The following is a 17742-nucleotide window of genomic DNA, read 5'->3' as shown; positions in this document are numbered from 1 at the left end:
ATCAAACCATCAGTAGGATATGAGAAATACCGGTGAGCAAAAAAAACTGTGAAAGTTTCCACCGACCCTGGAAATGAATGAAATTAAGCCAAAACTAGTAGATCAATTTGCTGACAGTTGGTTAATGAAAGCCCATGTTGAGACACTGGTTTAAAATAAATTTAATAACAAACAGTATTATAATTTACAGTATTAAAGTAAACCTCAACCTGAACCTTATATACTTAAAGAGGAACTCCAGTGAAAATAATGTATTAAAAAAAGTGCTTCATTTTTACCATAATTATGTATAAATGATTTAGGCCTCTTGCACACTGCATACATTTCCGATTCCTATTCCGCTTTTTAATCTGTTTTTACATCTGATTCCGATTCAGATTTTTAATCTTTACTGCATGCTGTGTTTTTTGATCCGTTTTTCTGTTGAATGTATTCAGGGAAAATCGGAAACGGAATCGGAAACGGAATCGGAATCGGAAAACGGATTTGCAGTGTGCAGGGAGCCTAAGTCAGTGTTTGCCGATTGAAAAATCTTTCTTCTCCCTGATTTACATTTTGACATTTATCACATGGTGACATTTTTACAGCTGGCAGGTGATGTAGCTGCTGCTTGTTTTTTGGCAGTTGGAAACAGCTGTAAACAGCTATTTCCCACAATGCAACAAGGTTCACAGACAGGAAACTGCCAGGATCATGGTCCTCAGAGTTTCTTGTGGGAGGGGTTTCACCACAATATCAGCCATACAGAGCCCCCTGATGATCAGATTGAGAAAAGGAATAGAAACCGTGACCAAGAATGGGATAAAGTTCCATTCTTGGTCACGTTTTCTCTTTAAGAAAACTGTTGCATTATTTAGGAAATTCCTCTTCTACTGCAGTAGACATCCCTTCCCCATTACTCTGCGACAAGCTCCTTGTCACTAGATGCAGGGGGGCTAGCATGGCACGGGGGGGGTCCTGTCAGCAGCCTGGAGGGCACACAGAGGCATGTTTTTTAAATTGGAACATTCCTCTGTGTCCCTTTTTTTTATTATTAAAAACCGCCTTGGGTACACTTTAAAAAATCATTTACTAAATCTATCTATTGAATATTGAATCATTTTGTTCTTGCTGTACTTTTTTTTAACTATTGAAATGTTATGCTCATATTCAGCACTGTTTTCCTGATACATTTTTCTACTCATAAGATATTCTTGTATTTTTATGGTATGAATAAGAAAGAGAGCAAGTTTCAGGTAACACTGCCTGACCAATATGGACATATATGGTTTTCAAATCTAGAATGGTTAATTGCAAAGTACAGTCAATGTTCATGTGGCGATGGACATGGGACTCATCCCCTTTTTTTTATCTGCTCAAAAAAAGCATGCTGGAGTAATAGCATGCATGGTTGTATTGGTGTTATAAAGTCACTTCCTAAATAATACCTTTCCTTTACACAATGGTTTAAAATGTAAATAAAAAAAAATATTACACCATAAAAATAGTTTAATGAAAAATAACACATATTCCTGCTTTAAAGCACACCTGACATGAGAGTGAAATGAACTTATTTTATTTCCTTTTGCAGATTGCCTGTCTGTCCTGCTGATCCTCTGCCTCTAATACTCTAAACCATAGACCCTGAACAAACATGCAGATCATGTGTTTCTGACAGAAATCTGACTAGATTAGCTGCATGCTTGTTTCATTGTCAAGTTTATTGACTGCCCCCTAAAATTGCCCCTAGACTACGATATATACATACACTACACAATGCATACATAGACATATGACTATGGTAGGGATTAGATTGTTAGCCTCTCTGAGGGACAGTTAAGTGACAATATACTCTGTACAGTGCTGCAGAAGATGACAGTGCTATATAAATACTATATAATAATAGGTGTGTGATTTAGACACTACTGAGGCCAAAACGATCAACAGTAGTGCAAAAGGAAATAAATATGGCAGCTTCCATATCCCTCTCACTTTAGGTTCCCTTTAAGAGTATTTTATTAGAATCCACATTCTTCTGTTCTTCCTCTGCATTTTTCTTGTTCGATTCCAGAACACCGCCCACTGTCTCTACTTAACACTATCCTCAAATGGATAGTGTCCCACCGAGGCTTGAGCTACTGCAAGCTTATTTTTTTTTCTTTCATTTTGCTTTACAATTTCTTGAATAACTTCAGTACCAGAAGTCTCTGGCTCCTTAAGGACTAGAGAGTTCTGGGTAAAGAAATGGCGCTCACCAATGTCACCCTGCACGGACCAGTTTTCAGTCGCCGTACTTCTAGGTACCTCTAGCCAATGAAAATCATAGTGCTGGCTCCAAAAAAAATGTTTTATGCTATTTTATGCTATTCAGATCTCCTTTGTTATACTAATCAGCAGTGTTCAGTTAGGTGTTAAAATAGCGTACATTAAAAAAGGGCGCCGGGAAAAAAGGGCGCAGGGTTTTAAACGATAAGCATGTATAACGTTTAAAATAAAATTGTGCTATGTTTCGTTTAAAAATAATGTTTTATAAAGTTATAAATCATTAAATAATGTGTATGAAATCGGGAATTGTAAAAACGTTAATCTTCCCTGTTTAAAAAGTGAAATGTATAATAACGTTTTATAAAAGATTAATAAGAATGTTACTGAAACTATGCTTAACCCTACTCTCACACAGAACCCTCCCTGTACCTATCCCTAACCCCTAGACCCCCCCTGGTGGTGCCTAAACCTAAGACCCCCCTGGTGGTGCCTAAACCTAAGACCCCCTGGTGGTGCCTAAACCTAAGACCCTCTGGTGGTGCCTAAACCTAAGACCCCCCTGGTGGTGCCCATACCTAAGACCCCCCCTGGTGGTGCCTAAACCTAAGACCCCCCTGGTGGTGCCTAACCCTAAGACCCCCCTGGTGGTGCCTAACCCTAAGACCCCCCTGGTGGTGCCTAAACCTAAGACCCCCCTGGTGGTGCCTAAACCTAAGACCCCCCTGGTGGTGCCTAAACCTAAGACCCCCCTGGTGGTGCCTAAACCTAAGACCCCCCTGTGATAAGCATTAATAACGTTTTAAAAAAATATTGTGCTGTTTTTCGTTTAAAAATAATGTTTTTAAAAAATATTGTACTGTTTTTCGTTTAAAAATAATGTTGAAAAAAAATGATAAATCATTAAATAATGTGTAATCATGAGAAGCAGTTATAAAACATTAAAAGTCTCCGGGCGCCGCTTGTAAAACGTTATTTTTCTCTGGCGCCCTTTTTTCCTGTTGGGCGCCCATTAAATGATATTTATTATGGGAGTGAATGGCGGCGCCCTTCTTGTCCACCTGCCTCATGCGCCCAAATTTCCTGCTTCCCCCTTTTTGTCCACCTGCCTCATGCGCCCATATTTCCTGCTTCCGTTAAAATACCCATGCATCCCTGTCTTAATGAAACTAGCAGTTGTATATAAATTCCATAAAGCACAATATGCTAAGAATAGCTTGGTGGTGCCCCCTTTGGCAGGTGTCAACCCAGGCATCTGCTTGGTATGTCTATGCCTAGAACAGTCCAGCTTCATCCAACCAGAAAATGATCTGCACTGTTCGGGTACATACTAGAACTGGCTTAATAAAGTATTGCCTAAAAGGTTACCGGACAGCACAGCATTGTTCAGCTTCATGCAATTAAATTCTAGTTTCACTGCACATCTTACCTAGTGTTCTCCACCCACGCCGTCTACGAAGGTTTCAAGAAATGCATGGCCAATGTGAAAGATAGCGTGTCCATTGCAGGGGCCATTTACTTGTGTGCTCACAGGATGAGCAGTGCAAGAGATAATGTTTTATCAGCGCAGAATCACAGCTTCCTGACATACAGAACAACAGACGTCATCAGGTGTCTACAAATGGGAACTGGTCGGAGGACAAGTGCGAAATGCTGTTATTCTCATATATCAACTATTCTCTGATTAGTTGAGTGGCTTTTTCTTTTCTCTATTTACAAGTGGCAGATGTGTCATTATTTATTCTTCAGAGCAGCTAAATATAGTTTAGGCTCAACATATGGCTTTGACCCACTGCTGGTTCATTTATCAGCTCCTTGCATGCATTTTAGCTATACCTTTTAATAAATATGTTGTTAATGCATTTGTCGAGCTCTTAGGGAACTAAACTCTGTGTCTGCAGACAGTGATATGTTGTTGACAGATAATGTTCTGTGCATAGAGCAAATTACATTGCTGATTGATCATTCAGGTTTACATGCTATTAACTGCCGCCAATATTGATAATCTCTTAGATTAGTCTTTTGATTCAAATGGTCATGCAGACAATTTCTGTATTTTAAATTAGTTAGCTTATGACACCTTTACTTGCAGGACTGGTGATTCCATAGGGTCAAACTGGGCAGTTGCCCAGGACCACAAGCTCCTTAGGGGCCCCACAAGAGAGAGACTGTAGAGGTTACACTGTTACTCTCAGTACAGCATGGAAATTTGTTACAGCTGTGTCACACTTCTCACAAACTCAGAGCAACAGGATCAAATAATTTGAGTACCCCTAGAGTCCAACTCAAAATCTCTGGAGCCGGAGCCTTCTGTCATGCTGCCCCTACCCTTTGAAATGCCTTCCCACACCCAATCAAGACAACTCCAAACCTGGAGGCTTTTAAATCCAAACGTAAAAGCCACATGTTTAGTAGGGCATTTATGATCACAACTTTTCCCCCCTTTGGTCCTATGGAAGAAAATTGCTTTACAAATGTTTTATTTTTGTTGTTGTTGAAATGTAAGGGGTCCCACATTCATTTTTGCTATGGGCCCCTGGTTACCCTAAACCATCCCTATTACATTTTGATATAAAAAACACTACACATTAGAAAATGCACCTCATATATGTTTCTCTTGGGCTGAGACACACTGCAGAACACTTTTTGATCCTTTTTTTAAAAAAAAACATGGCCCCATTGACTTGCATTCAAATTGCTGTAAATTGCTGCAAAATCGCAGTAATCACAATTTTTGAAAAATCGCGATCGTTGCAATTTTCCGTGATTTTAACGCTCTTTAACCACCCTGACGCTCTATTACCTGATCCAGGGTGGCGGCGCAGCAGTTTTTAAATTTTTTTTTTTTTAAATCATGTAGCTAGCCTAGCGCTAGCTACATGATACCCCCCTCCCTGCGGCGTCCGGCGCGTAACTTCGATCGCCGCCGGCGCGTACCCACGTGAGGATATCCCGTCGCCATGACAACGATCGCGGTGACATCAGACGGAGTCCCGATCCACCCCTCAGCGCTGCCTAGCACTGATTGGCCAGGCTGCGCAGGGGTCTCGGCGGGGGGGCGGCGGTTACGCGGCGGATAGCGGCGCAGTGGCGGCGATCGGGACCAACACGCAGCAAGCAAAGTTCTTGCTGCGTGTTTTAAAAAAAATTGTGAAAATCGGCCCAGTGGGGCCTGAGAGGCGCCCTCCAGCGGTCATGGACGAGCTGAGCTCGTCCATACCGCCAAGGAGGTTAATGCAAGTCAGTAATAGTGTGTTTTAAAGAGAAACCATAACCAAGAATTGAACTTCATCCCAATCAGTAGCTGATACCCCCTTTCCCATGAGAAATATATTCTTTTTCTCAAACCGATCATCAGGGGGCTCTGTATGGCTGATTTTGTGGTGAAACTCCTCCCACAGTGTGATGTCAGCGCCTCACAGCTCTGAGGTCCTGGCATTACACTGTGGGAGCCTTGTTGCATTGTAGCAAATAACAGCTTTTTCCAACTGCCAAAAAAGCAAGCAGCATCTCCTTCCAGTGGCATCACCTGCCAGCAGTAAAAATGTCACCATGTGATAAATGTCTGAATGTAAATCAGGGGGAGGAAAGATTTTACAATGGGCAAACACTGACTAAATCATTTATACATAATTATTGTGAAAATTAAGCACTTTTTTATTCCAATATTTACACTGGAGTTCCTCTTTAAAAAACTAAAATGCATCCAAAAGTGGTCTGCAGTGTGTTTCTGCCTGTATATGTAAAACTAAAACTAAAAAACAATAGTGCACAGAGTGATCAGTAGTGCTCCTACTGTACACTGTATTGCATATACATCCTGCTCACTTGCTATTAAGAATCTGGTACTTAGTGGTAATGTATACCACAGCCCTTTGTATTACAGGATTTTAGGAATCCAAGGTGCAGAGGTATAGAGGTAGGTGTTTTTAAGTAGTGCAATACTGTCACTGTATGTCACGAGTGTCAGACTCTCAGTATAAATAGATGTATTTGAACGCCCTAAAAATAGGAATTACTCGCACCCCCCACCCCTAGCAAGTCATAATAACACCAGGTTTGGAGGCTTGGATCCTGTATCAGGTGGAGGAAGGGTAGGTAGTTTACCCCACTACTCGACACATATGTACATACAGCACATATACACACAGCACAGTATAACAAATAAGGATGATCAATGAGATATTATATTTCTGAGTTTATTTATGCAAATATATGCAGCTTGAAAATGGACCAATCAAGTCCCACCCAGGTTTAAACTGATTGGTCCATTTTCAAGCTGCATATATTTACATACATTTGCATACACTTGGAAATATTTGCGTCTCATTGATCATCCCTAAATTAGCACAACAAATATTACTGAACATCCATAAACAAGAGAGGGGCTTCACATGCTTTGATCCATAATTCAAGGCCAATAGGTCTCCAATCCAATATACTCAAGCTTGTTAGCCTTTCCAGCTAAAGTTCTGGGGTGCCTTTAGCTACCCATAATCTACCAGCTTCTCCAACCTGGTGGCCACTAACGATCCAATCTTTTTCATCCAATCTTACCAAATCTATGTAGTAGAAGAGTAAACTGAGAGAATATACTTGAATAGATACTATAGGCAGTCCCTTATTTATTATTATTATTATTTATTTATAAAGCGCCAACATATTCCGTGGCGCTGTACAATGTAAGAAAACAAACAAGGGATACATAATGATACAGACAATGATATACATCAAATATGAACACTGATACAAGATACAGCACTGCTGATTACTAAATGACTAAAATGTATAAATGTCTAACAGTGTGCAAGCAATTCAATTAATAACAGTCCATGACACAAAAGGGTGAGAGCCCTGCCCTTGCGAGCTTACAATCTAAAGGAATGGGGTGGAAACAAGAGGTGGGGATGTATACAGTATATGTACAGGCAGTGCGTAATTAGGTTATTTAGTGGGTGCATGGCCTAAGCTAGAGAATATGCTTGTCGGAAAAGATGGGTTTTGAGGGAGCGTTTAAAGATTTCAAAGGTGGGAGAGTGGCGGATGTGTTGTGGAAGGGCATTCCAGAGGAGGGGTGAGGCACGTGAGAAGTCTTGTACACGTGAATGTGAGGAGGTAATTGTAGAAGAGGATAGAAGAAGCTCATGTGCAGATCTGAGATTGCGGTTGGGTTGGTATCTGGAGACTAGTGAGGAGATGTACAGGGGAGAGAGATTGTGGAGAGCTTTGTAGGTTAGGGTTAAGAGTTTGAACTGAATCCTTTCATTAATTGGTAGCCAGTGAAGAGCTTGACAGAGAGGGTTAGCATAGGAAGAGCAAGAGGAGAGATGAATGAGTCGAGCAGCAGAGTTCAGTACAGAATTGAGCGGTGTTAGTCGGTTATTTGGAAGTCCACCAAGCAATATATTGCAATAGTCCAATCGAGATATAATAAGAGCATGTACTAACATTTTGGTTGTGTCATGGGAGAGAAAAGGTCGGATACGTGCTATGTTTTTCAGTTGGAAATGGCAGGAGCTGGTTAGGGAGTTAATGTGAGGAGTAAATGAGAGAGAAGAATCAAATATTACCCCCAAGCACCGTGCTTTGGGAACTGATGTTATAGATGTGTTGTTAACATTTATTGTAATATCAGGCAAAGGGGTGGGCAGGGATGGTGAAAAGACTATTAGTTCAGTTTTATTCATATTAAGTTTTAAGAAGCGAGAGGACATGAAAGAGGAAATAGCGGACAGGCAGTCGGGAACCCGTGTGAGGAGGGAGTTAAGGTCTGGGGCCGAGAGGTACAGTTGTGTATCGTCTGCATATAGGTGGTATTGGAAACCAAATGAGCTGATTAAGTTACCAAGACCGTGCATGTAGATGGAGAAGAGGAGGAGACCGAGGACAGAGCCTTGAGGTACCCCTACAGACAGAGGATGTGAAGAGGAGGCCTGATCTGAATAAGAAACAGAGAGGTAGGAAGATATCCAGGAGAGAGGTCCTTTATTCCTATAGATGAAAGGATCTGTAGGAGTACATAGAAATGGTAAGATTGGATGAAAAAGATTGGATCATTAGTGGCCACCCTTAAGGTGCTCATTAACAATTCAATTTACCGAACGATCGACCATCTGATTGTTGCAATCGATCTAAAACAATCATTTGGCACACCAACGGAGGAAAAAAATATAAGCAATCTGATTAGACTGAAAGAATTGTTCTGATATTCAGATCAACGGAACGATTTAATATAATATTCGTTCGCATTTGGGATATATGAATCAATGTATTAATGGTCACCTTTAGCATGGATACCTGGTTGTTTTCGGTGCTTCAAAGTCCATTGACCTTTTTGAGGTTTAACAACATTTCACACTGCAACACTGTACACTTTTCCTTCCACTACCTAGGCAGAGGGATAGTTTATAAATGTATAGTGAGTGAGATACACTCTGCCAAAGCCTTGCACCCTCTCACTGGGTCCTATCTTCATATCACAATGGTAATAGAGCTAGTGCCTTCAGCACCAGCTCATGCATGCCAGGGATGGGGTTTGAAGCAACAGTTTACACATACCATCAGCATACCAGAGACAAAGCACCCTCATGTATTTTAACATATATATCAGTGGGAACATAAGAGAAAACACCTACCCTGCTCTCTGTTTCATTCTTCACTGCTTAGCCTGCTTGTTATCAGCCCTGATAAAATCCCAGACTGAGCAGTCAGCCTGGCTTTGCTCAGGAATCATTATAGCTGAGTCTGTCTTCTCTGATGTCTTTTCAAGCCCAAGCCTGCCCCCTTCTGGTTCTGCTATAATGACTCAGCTATAATGATTCCTGAGCAAAGCCAGACTAAATGCTCAGTCGGGGATTTTATCAGGGCTGATAATAAGCAGGCTAAGCAGTGAAGGATGAAGCAGAGAGCAGGGTAGGTGTTTTCTCTAATGTTCCCACTGATATATATGGTAAAATAGACGAGGGTGCTTAGTCTCTGGTTCACTTTAAGCAAAGTAGACATGTGCATACAAGCAGAACATTTGCATGCTCTTGCCCCAAAGCACCACTTTTTGTTGCATCTGCCCCAGAACCTCCCCTACATCACTATTGAAGTTCAGTGGCAGGCTACAACTATTAGAAGCTGGGTGGTCTTTATTCACTGTGAAACCCACCCATTTCCTGTCACTCCTTCACAACCTAGTTTGTGAGCAGTGTGACCTTGGTTTGGACTGCAGCACTCTTCAAACAGCGCTGTTGCAAATTCCAATGCATTGAGCATACATTTCAATAATTATTATCAAATCAGACAAAAATTGATGCTGAAACAAGCATGCCCAATTGGGTCAAAATCAGTCGACTGTATCGATTGAGCAACCTGGAAAATGTCAACCCGACGTGGTCAATCAGGTGCGCAACAGTAACTGTGTGCGATATCAGGATGAGCGATGAACGCGACGGAACTAGTGGTCGCTGTCCCTCCAAATTAAAACCTCTCACCTGTACGTCCGCCTAGTCCAGCTGCTCCTTCTGAATACACTCGCTCTGCCACACTGGGGCTTGTGTGACGTCACACACGTGCCACGTTTTATGCACAGCAGCCACGTGGGAGCGCGAATGAGGAAGAAGTAGCAGCTGTACTCATGGCAGCCGGACAGGTAGGAGGTTTTAATGCACGGGCTAAGTGGTGGCACATTGATGTTTGGGGGGACAGCGAAGGAGGCGGCGGATGCGGCAATAAAGCTTAAATTTCCCAATGATTATTTTAGTCTTACTTTAGTTATCTGACACTGTAGAGTCCTGTGTATCATCTGGTTCCCTTCTCTGCAGTTTGCACAAGCCCTGGCGTAGGCCCTGCTGGTAGAATCACCATCGTTTTCTGCTATTTATCTCTGCAGAGATGCTTTAATGATTACTAATATGACGTGACAAACGCATCCTACGCTTGCTTTTTTACATCTGTTATTTTTGTGTAAACTAAGTGCTCATCATATCCAATGCCATAGAAATTACAAATCCCTACTGCTGCGAGATAAATGTATAATTATCTCTAACACTCATTCACTGCTAATGAGGATAAGCAGACAATTTTTATTTTCAAAATGTAGTATGACAGTACTCAATATTTTAGAAACTCAAATGAAATACAATGCATATTTATTTCCTTCCTAGCATTTTGTTTGCTAAAAATGCCAATCTACTGTAGTTTCTAAATCTAAATCTCTGAACTGAGAGTGGCCAGATTGTCCCCCCTTCTGTGCTGCTGAGCAGAAGACCATCAGACAGACACAGTGGGGGCTCACTGAAAGAGCTATGGCTTAAAGTGAACCAAGCACCATTTTTAGCACCCAGGGCATCTCATTAGCACATTAAAATGCACGTGTGGCTCATTACTAAAAAAAAACACAAATCAAATTTACCTCTTCTGTTTACATTTACTGTATATTCTGGTGTATAAGACTACTTTTTAACCCTTGAAAATCTTCTGAAAAGTCAGGGGTCCTCTTATACGCTGGGTGTCATTGATGCTGGGTGATACACCCTATCCTATTACCAACTCGCAGATCTCGCTGCTGAAGACTGTAGAGAAGTGGAACAGGTGCACATGTGCGAGATCTGAGAGGCAGAGAAGGAGGTAAATAGGATACAATGGTGGGCAAGAAGGGTGAAAGAGGCGTGTTTTATGGGCACAGCGCGATCTGTTCTTCCATACCGCTCTGATAAACAGGTAAACGAGGAGAGCTGACCAATACACTTAGGGAGAGGGAAAGTTGACCAATCCAACTAGTCAATCGCCTATATACTGTTATATACTGGGTACCACATACAGTACAGCACCAGTATCGGTTCATATATAGCACCAGTATATGAATTTTTTTTAATTTTTATTTGGTGTGCATTGGAAGAGGGGTAGTCTTATATGGTGAGTATATCCCAAACTGTATATTTTAACTGGAAAAGTTGGGGGGCCGTCTTATACGCCGGAATATATGGTAAATGTTTGTTAGAGGCTTTTATTGATCAACTTCCGCGGCTTGCCGCCCACAGAAAGACCAGGCAGAGAAGGACTGTTTTAATTAGCAGTAGCAATGGGCAAACAAAAGCTTTCTTTAGTGGGGGGGGTGAGAAAGTGCACTGTACTTCAAACAGTTTAGAGAAGTCATACTTGATTAAATTCACACCTTTCGCTGGATAAATAAGGGCAGAGGGAAGGGGGGGGGGGGATAATTGCAGTTCTTACAACTATTAGAAACCAGGACAAACTGCAGGGAAAAAAATCTGCTTGGATCCCTTCTGTCACCTGCATGTGGTTACTAGGATCCATCCAGGGGCATCTTATCATTGCCATGTTGCCTACTGGCTTAAAGTGAACCTCCAGACTAAAAATCGACTCAGCAGCACTGAAAAGGCTTGGTGTTTCTTTAACAGTTTCACAGCATCAGAACTTTGTTTCTTTTTTACAAGCCTTATTTTTAGCTGCACAGAAGAAAACTGCTCGGGCGTTTTTCCCCTGATGCTGTGCAAAGCATGATGGGATTTCTGATGTTTTTGTTTTAGTTCTGCTGTTTTGGTGCAATTTTTTTTTTTTTTTTACATTTTGAATTTGACATTTGAAGCCTAGCATGTGCAGCTGGGAGGGGTAATCAGGACACAGGACAGTTGGAACTGTCTCCTGCTCCTTGTCCCCTCCTTTCAACCAAAAAGATGGCTGCCCCCATGGCAAAGATGGCAGCCCCCATGCATCACAAACATTTGCCTGTTCTTTTAAAACAGGGTGGGTAAGAGATTATATTACCTATCTATTCTATTCCTAATTAACATAACTAATGTAACTTGATGACAGTATGTGTAATGATACCACCTGGTCCGCGTGCCCGCGATGATCCTGGCACTTCCGGATTGCGTTCCACATTGGCATCTCCAGCGGCGGTGGGCGGACGCATGCGTTTCAGAGGACGCATGGGTCGCACGCGTACGGCCATGCATCAGACGCGTACGACCATGCGTCAGAAGCGTACGGACATGCGTACAAACTATGCGTCCAGGCGGCAGGTGACCTGGAAGTGACGCGGCCGGAGGGTATATAAGCACTTCCGGTCCGCGGCCGCACGCCGGTTATAGCGTTTGCTTGCTGAACGTTGGCTGTGTCTCTGGCAAGCTCTGTGGTTGTTGGTAGTACTCTGTTGCTTCCTGAAGGCGTTCCTAGCTGAGCACCGTGCTGTATTGTTCATTCGCAGCCCCGTGGGTGCTAGCTAGCCACTGGGTGCTCTAACCATTACCTGTATCTGATCACCTGTGTATGACCTGGCTTGAAATAGACTACCCTCCTATCTGATCCCCTAAACCTGTATCTGATCACCTGTGTATGACCTGGCTTGAAATAGACTACCCTCCTGTCTGATCCCCTAAACCTGTATCTGATCACCTGTGTATGACCTGGCTTGAAATAGACTACCCTCCTATCTGATCCCCTAAACCTGTATCTGATCACCTGTGTATGACCTGGCTTGAAATAGACTACCCTCCTGTCTGATCCCCTAAACCTGTATCTGATCACCTGTGTATGACCTGGCTTGTAATAGACTATCCGTCCACGCATTCCGCCCAGGGCGGAACCCCATCCCCGGTCACACGACCGTTACAGTATGTTTGTTTAGGCTGAAGTTCCCCTTTAATAAAGAAGTGATCACATCTACCAAGTAGCAAAGTGCACTGTGAATGGCGTCCCTTCCTAGTTTTTATATTACATAGATGACTGACATAAATGCAACAAGGTAAGAAGGAAAAACAACCAAAGATGGACACTGTCTGCAGGTCACATAGTATATTTCTGAATTCCATGCTGTGTAGTTTGGTGTACACCATTGCTGATAGTAGCAGTAGAATCAGCTATTGCCCAGGAAAGCATTTGCAAGCAGGTGGCTTCATCACAGACGTATTGGGTATCAGCCATTGTCTACACTTCCATCTTCAACTAACAAGGTGATGGTTGGGGCACCAGTAGGATCACATTTACTTGGTGGCAAGTTCAGAGGGTTAGTACCTAATGTACTCAAGTCTTTTCATTAATAGTTTTTTCTTTGAATTTCATAGCAAATCCCCAATTTCTGAATAAATAAAAAAAAAATGGAAAGGAGTGCAGGGTGTGCGCTGGATGAATTGTTGTGTGAGTGTCTAGCCCTGTATCACCTACTGCATACCTGTACTGCATTGGCATCCTGCCTGGAGCCACATGAATATCAGAAGGAATGTAACAGCACTTTTTCTAACCACTTGCCCACCACAGGTAGTGTTTCCCTTATGGACCAGAGAAATGTTCACATCACTCCTCCCATCCATTCGCCACTAACTTTTTCACTACTTTTCACACCAAAATTATCTATATCTTGTTTTTTTCTATACCAATTACCGGTAGGCTTTTTATGGGTGATACTTTTTTTCTGAGAATTATTTTAATCTATATGCATTTTAACAGGAATAATAAGGAAAAAATGGAAAAAAATTATAGTTTTAAACGTGTTACTGTGGATAAAACCCACACATATGTTACTGGATGTACACATACAGTAAAATTTGTTTAACTAAATTTTGTCATCTACTTTTAGGTTTTGTTTGAAAATCAGATGATGTTTAAGTCACACTCATATCACAATATAGAAAATAGTGCTGCTCAAATCCGGAACCGGGAGACATCCGGATAGTTGCTATCCGGATATCTCCCAGTAAACCTGTGCGGGGTGGGCGGGGGGGTCAATCTTACCTGTCTGACGTCTTCTTTGTCCGTCCCCCGGCGCCTCCCACGATGCGCTCCACGCGCGTCAAGTGATTACAAACACTTCCTCCTTCAACCCGGAAGGCGGAAGTGTTTGTAATCATGTGACCACCGCTTGGACCGAAGAAGACGTCAGACAGGTAAGATTGACCCGCCCACCCCACACAGGTAACTGGGAGATATCCGGATAGAACTGTCTATGTCTCCTGATTCCGGATTTGAGCAGCTCTGATAGAAAATGTTAAAGGGTTCACAAACCTTTAAGCTTCATTGTACAAGGTGGCATATTTAAAACCAGCCCCTGCTGCCAGCCCGTTCCTGCGCCTGTCTCTCCCTCCCTACTGGGTGTGTGCAGTCTTCAGCTTTATTGCTGCCTGTGTCACCAGTATTCGCTGCCGCATGAAAACGTTACCCAATATGGCAGCAAATATTGGTGACGCAGGCGGCAATAAAGCTGTCACCACACGCATACATAGCAGGGAGGGAGAGAGTACAGACCCTGGGATGGAATGGGTTTTAAGTGTGCTACCCTATAAATCTAGCTTCTGCACAAGAAGAAAATAAGAAAATGTTAAAATAAAAAGAAGTTATTTTCTATATTTGTCTGATGCCTGGACTTTTTACACACCCATTCCTGCAAGAGGTTATTTATCATGGCAGCAGAAGCATGTTGTAAGCGTGTCTATGACGTCACCACCAGGCACTACAATGTAAATTCAAGTTAATACATTACGTTTATGACAGAGCAGTAAAGCAGTAACATTATCCTAGTCATTCCAGAGTCTTTGGGTCTTCATTCCAGAGTCTTTGAGTAACATTGTTGTGCCTTTTCTAGTTGTCTCCCACTTATTTTGCTAGTTGTTTGCTTCTAGCAAACTTTTTTTTCCGCTCTATCCAACAAGGACATCAGAAAATGCATAGAAAGCACTTTCTGATATGTCCACTCAAGAGCTACACCTTGGTACAATTAAGAAACGTACTGAAGGATGCATTTTTTACAACAGCGCACAGATACTCTAGAATGCAAACAAACCCACTGCAAATGGCGACATGAGGACTTCAGAATTTCCCTTACTCAGACCAAGTGGGATGCCCAGTAATAAGAGCCAAAGATTTATGGTCCTTTCTTGGTCCAAAACAGAGTGCGCATGTGCGTGCTTATGTCTGGGTCAGGTGACCTTGCGCGCTGGGTACATCTTCTCGCGGGAGTGCATGCATACTCCCGGGTGCATAATGTGCCTGGGTCGACCCCGCTGACCAGGGCCTGTGAACAGGGCTGGCTACATCTGAATGGAGATGGACACCGGGCCACGGGAGGTGCAGTAAGCTTATGCGTACCTCCCCACACACACACACAGGGCGTCCATTTCTGATTTGGTTCTGGACTAAGGTGTCCTTTAAGAAAATTACAGCAACTTATACCTAACCTGATACATCACATGTAATATTAACCAATGTAATGCTGGTACTGACGCACAGTGAATGTGTTTGCTGGAGGAGGAGTCACCTTGATGAAGAATTTTTGTGAATTTTACAATAGAATGCAGTGGAAGCCATTCTAGTTTCAAGACAATTGTGCACTACTATATACATTATTGTGCAAAATGGTGAACAGTTAAGTGTCCCTGGTCATTAAAAAGAGAAGGTGCTTGAAAATAAATGGCAGACACACTGTCTACAAGCAAAGCAAGCAGTCCTTCAAAATTGGTCTCTGAATTGTACATAGAAAAAATGCTCATGCAGCATACATCTTCAGCTTATGAGGAAGATGGAGCATAGCTAAATGCCAAAGCAGAACTGACTTGTAACACTTTAATTACTCAGCAAAACTTAAAAACCTAGAGCCCTTTTACACCAAGTGCGTTTTAGGAAAGGCTTGCGGTTTTTCAAATGCAAGTACAGTAAAGTTACAATTAGAATCATGGGAATGCATTAACGCTGAGCGCATTTCCAGTTTACTAATAAGACAGTCGTAGATCTGCTGCATTTTTCCTGCATTTCGATTGAGGCCAACATAGTGAAAATCGCAAATTGCAAATTGTTTTGTGTTTTTTGGTGTGAAAGAGTTAAGGGTGCAATCCCATTACCAATCAATTGCTTTTGATCACTGCAATCGGTCGTGCTGATCGACTGCTGGATTGCATCATTATTGGTCACCTCTAGGGTGCATAGACACATCTAATTTTTAATAGCCAATCTTTACACCTCCATGCAGTGTGAAGGGCAACACTCATTTTGAATTCTATATTCTATAAACAGGTTGTTAAGGTAAGCTCTCATACTACACAGAATTGGTATAATTGGCCAAACATTGGCCAATCAAGATTGGAGGTGTGTGTGCATCCTTATGTAGAGTATACTGTGGGACCTGAATTCTCATCATAGCCTTATTTAGGTTTATTGGACTGCATTATTTCTCGCTTTCTTTCTTAAGTGTATTCACTTTTTGGAGTCATATACACAAGTCATATATTTAACACCTGTCACCATGGTGATATATTGTGTTCGTTTGGTAGCTAGTGGAAGGTGAGGTGTTTTTAATTTTCTTTTCTCCCATTTAGTTGACTCTTGGGTTTTTGGATTAGTTCCCACTAGACTGCTGATAAAAACTAGCATTATATGGTTAGAGTAGGACTCACCAGATCGGGGACACTTTGGCGCAGTTGGTGAGCTTAAGCGCGTTAAAGCGTAACCAAGAGCCCCATGTCACTGTTTTTCCTGGTGTGTGCTGCAGCCCCTCTGTATGTTATATATATTTCTTGTGGGGATTGGGGTCTCCACTGCTGCGTGCATACTTTGCAAAAAAATTGCATTAAAAGTTGGTTTGTGCTGCTCACCCCTTGATAATTGTTTATAATTCTCCCATTTGAGCCTGCATAACCACGCCCACCTCTAGCACAGTTAAGCATATAAATGAGTGCATTGCACATGTCCAGAGAGTTCGTTTGGTAGCTAGTGGAAGGTGAGGTGTTTTTAATTTCCTTTTCTCCCATTTAGTTGACTCTTGGGTTTTTGGATTAGTTCCCACTAGACTGCTGATAAAAACTAGCATCATATGGTTAGAGTAGGACTCACCAGATCGGGGACACTTTGGCGCAGTTGGTGAGCTTAAGCGCGTTAAAGCGTAACCAAGAGCCCCTGTCACTGTTTTTCCTGTTGTGTGCTGCAGCCCCTCTGTATGTTATATATATTTCTTGTGGGGATTGGGGTCTCCACTGCTGCGTGCATACTTTGCAAAAAAATTGCATTAAAAGTTGGTTTGTGCTGCTCACCCCTTGATAATTGATTATAATTTTCTCCTTGTGAGCCTGCATAACCACGCCCACCTCTAGCACAGTTAAGCATATAAATGAGTGCATTGCACATGTTCAGAGAGTTCATTTGGTAGCTAGTGAAAGGTAAGGTGTTTTTAATTTCCCTTTCTCCCATTTAGTTGATTCTTGGGTTTTTGGATTAGTTCCCACTAGACTGCTGATAAAAACTAGCATTTTATGGTTAGAGTAGGACTCACCAGATCGGGGACACTTTGGCGCAGTTGGTGAGCTTAAGCGCGTTAAAGCGTAACCAAGAGCCCCTGTCACTGTTTTTCCTGTTGTGTGCTGCAGCCCCTCTGTATGTTAGATATATTGTATAATACACTTGTTGCTTGTGTATATAATCTTGCATTGCAAAAATAAATGAATGAACACCAAATTTTCCCACGCGCTCGCACATTTTCCACAAACATTTGCGAACTGGGCGAACTACCAT

General features: G+C 42.2%; 1 protein-coding gene across 1 annotated transcript in view; it reads right to left on the bottom strand.

Annotated features, from left to right (window-relative positions):
• ADGRG4 (adhesion G protein-coupled receptor G4) overlaps positions 1–17742 on the bottom strand; it is a 179258-nt gene that overhangs the window by 123679 nt on the left and 37837 nt on the right. The window lies entirely within an intron of this gene.

Source organism: Hyperolius riggenbachi, chromosome 8 (assembly GCF_040937935.1).
Source record: "Hyperolius riggenbachi isolate aHypRig1 chromosome 8, aHypRig1.pri, whole genome shotgun sequence".
In the NCBI taxonomy this organism is placed as follows: Eukaryota; Metazoa; Chordata; class Amphibia; order Anura; family Hyperoliidae; genus Hyperolius; species Hyperolius riggenbachi.
This window is presented reverse-complemented; position numbering and strand designations above follow the sequence as displayed.